The sequence below is a fragment of the Diospyros lotus genome, chromosome 7 (assembly GCF_014633365.1).
Source record: "Diospyros lotus cultivar Yz01 chromosome 7, ASM1463336v1, whole genome shotgun sequence".
NCBI lineage: Eukaryota > Viridiplantae > Streptophyta > Magnoliopsida > Ericales > Ebenaceae > Diospyros > Diospyros lotus.
Genome location: NC_068344.1, coordinates 2261801 through 2265485, shown reverse-complemented (window position 1 = coordinate 2265485; position 3685 = coordinate 2261801).

Below are 3685 nucleotides of genomic sequence, written 5' to 3'. Positions count from 1 at the left end.
TTTGGGGGTCTTCGAATCGTAAAATCGTACGCATAAAATCGGGATTTTAACAACAATGATGATGCTTTTAACAGGGCTATGAGGTGACAAGTTGCAGTTTGGGAGTTTTCCCAGGGACTGGTACAGGATGTGCCTAGGATTGGAGCATTACCTAACATCCAGTTAGTCCGAGCCACCGTGAGGGTACCGTCACAGCCACCAGAGGGACCTGTTGGACCCATCTCCAGTGTAGTTAGCAATGAGGACTTAGCTCACCTGGCAGACGAAGCTACCTCGGTTGCCAGGGGTGACGAGGGGAGTTTTAGTTAGTATATTTATTAAAGGGCTGTAATGCAAATGTATGGTTGTAAATTGTGAGTTTGTAAGGATAAGAATTGTGTGAGAAACATCAGGTGCAATGTTTGAGGGTATTATGTAATTAGATGTATTAGGTAAACTTGTGAGCCTTGGGATCCTTAGGAATCAAGTAGTCGTTGCAATTAGCAAAGAGTATCCTAGTGATATGATGTGATGAATAGTATGACTAGAAAAGTCATAGGTTTGACCTGTAATGGACATTTGGGTTGCTGGCCGTCTTCCGAAAGACCGAGTGGATCTGACACCTGACTTGTGGTGGATTTGTTAGGTCCTTAACTATTGTCTATCGGTGATGCGGATTAGAGATAACACGTACCTCGTTTAAGAGAGCTTTTAAAGCTGCATTTAGGGCGTACGTTGCTCATGATAAGAGTGTGTATGGCTGGATTCTTTCATCGGTTGTGAATGAGCAGGAGATATTTTAGACTTTCTTGAGATTTACTAGGGAGGTTGCCATAGTAAGGGATTGACCCTGCAATTAAACTGGGCAGCCTTGAGGCACATGTGTCCTTTCTCCCGAGCAGATGATTCATCAGGCTAACTCCGAGGTGTTTTCTAACGATTGCTTGTCGTACTCATACAGCTGCTATAAGTTCGTGGCCATGCCGTTTGGGTTGACCAATGCTCTCGTAGTATTTTTGGGTTGGTCGGGGCTTGCGATAGAGGTGGAGGTCTGGAGTTTCCTTAGTCTCTCCAGGTGTTGTCGACGCCCTATTAAGGCTTGCGTTAATCTCATGAGAGATGAGGTCGTGGTAGAATGTGATTTGGAGGTTCATGATTGAATTTTGCCAGAGGTGGTACGGAAAGGTCCCACCATGTAGAAATGTGCTATAGGAGTCCGATGGTAAATGGTAGACCCGTAGGTACCGAGATGTGTATAGGGTGTACTGAGATGGAAAACTGAAGGTTGGGTAATGTGGTAGCTTGTGGTAGTTGATGCTTTAAACTGTTTGTACATATTCAGACTAGAGATATGTAACGTAAGGAGGTGTGAAGGTAAATTGAGGTTCTGAGGGGTTTGCATTTTCTTGGAGGTTTAGGGCAGCAACCCTAAGTTTTAATCGAATCTGGATGGATAACTCGGAACACTAATACAAAGTCCCAAGAGAGATCTGTGATGAGAATTCACTGAAAGACTATTATGGAATTGAGGACTTGGCTTTTACAGCGGTTATGCTGTTTGGAGATTTGGCATTACTACCTGGCTAGGGTGTAGGTGTTTAGTTCTCACAGGTGGAGCGGAGTTCAGGTGACGCCGCGATTGGCATGGCAAATGACTAAGGCTGTGAGGTTCTGTAATAAATATGATTAAGCAAATGTGGTAATAGACGTTTTACACTGCTGTAGAACATTGGTGATAAAGTGAATTAGGAATAAGAAAATTCCCTCTAAGATTATTGTTGTGGGAGATACCCAGGTGTATGGCCAAGGCCGAAATTGGATACAGGTCTAAGTAACTGTTGGGTTCTGCTGCAAGGATAGTAGTTGCTATGAGTACGCGCGGTGTTAATCACGGACCACATGCCCTAGGGTCGGTTATTGACCGAGTGAGGAGATGAGACTCCTTTGGGTGCCGGTTAAGTGGTATATCGGCAGAAACATGAGATGGTCTATTATGCTAGCCAAAAGAATGCTTAACCCACTTCAGTTACTTTTCGTGGTTGATGAGACTTATGAGATGCCTTGGAGATTAGATAGTTACTGACACGGTGAGGTGCTATCAGTCGAGTAGGCTACGGAGTTGATAACGCCAGTTCTAGAGCTTGTGTTCTCGCTAGCCTATTGAGTCTTTGAGGAGGTCAAGTTTAGTATTTAGCGATCAAAAGGAGGTATGGCCAATTAGCTATGGGGAGTTAAGATCAGCAGCAAGATCAGGTTAAGGATTGGTGGTCACCGAATAAGTCACGATTGGATGTGCCAATCCCTTTAAAGAGGGGAGATCTGGTGACCTTTGGATCTTGAGATATATTGAGTGGAGAATGTTTATTTCTTGATGATTTTGATTAAACGACTACCTATATTTATTGATGGGACCCAGTGCATTCGCGGCAAATTGTGGGAGAAAGTACTGTCGAGAAAATGTTGTGTATCTGATTAAGAATCAGTTGGAAAAAGTCAGACTAAAGGATATTGCTGTTGAATTCTTGATTGAGCATGTTGTGTCATTTCCACGCTCCTATGGATCGTAAGTACGTGACAGGTTCCCATCACGTTACAGAGTACTAACCTCTCGTCATGCAAGAGGATGGCCCCACTCCCATCGTTTTCGGTAGTACTTATAGTTAGTTGTACTGGCATTGAGCTTCGGGCTGCGAATTAGGTTGTCATTGGGATTGAATACCTCTGGACTACGAGTTACCCTTTTGGTGGATATGTAGTCGCGATTGTATCTAATGGAAATGCAATGAAAAAGCGAGATAGCTTTAGGGGGACGGTTGGATTATGATATGGTAATAAGCGAATCTCGTGGTTGTACGTAATATGTTTGATGATGTTCCGTAAGCTGGTTAAGGTATTAGTGGTCATAACGTGGTCCAAGTGAAGTGATGGATTGGGAGATGTGCTAGTGTGATAAGTCAAGTAGGATACGTAGTAGACTTGGATTTGTGGGAACTGGAAAATGATGATATGGAATGTCCTGGAGGTGATGTTGGATAATATCACGAGCGGTGTAAGCGTATCTTGAGGAGATGGATTAAGCACGAATTTCGAGGACAAAATTCTAATAAGGAAGGGAGAATTGTAGTATCCCAAAATTTTGGAAAAAAAATAATAATAATGATAACAATAATATCAATAAAAGATTAAATTAAATTAATTAATTAAATCAATTAATTTGATTAAACGAGTGGCTGTGCGTGTAAGCTTGGAGGCCAAGCTTTGCACAGTACCACTCTTTGAAAAATTAAACAGAGGAGAGAGAGAGAGAGCTGGGAGATTGGGGAGGGGGTGTGGCCGAGTGAAGAAGAAGCCGCGAGAGGAAGAGATCGAGCTTGAGAGAGAAAGAGAGCAGCATGAGAGAGAGAGCTCGAGAGGGAGAGAAGCTGGCCGAGCGAAGCAGCAGCGACCAGCGGCGGCCATGGCCGATTGCAGCGGCTGAAGAGGCGGTTCAGCGAGCGACGATGGCGTGCAGCGATGCATGGAGGCGGCCGGCAGGTTGCGACTAGCAGCGGCAAGAGGCCGTTTGGCCGGCCATGATGGTTGGGCCAAGCTTCGGAAGATGGCAATGGCAGCCTCGGCAGTTGCAGCGTGTGCGTGGGGAAGATGATGAACAGCAGCAGCCGCTGGAAGAAAAGAAGGAGAAAGGAAAAAGAAGAAAAGAAGAAGA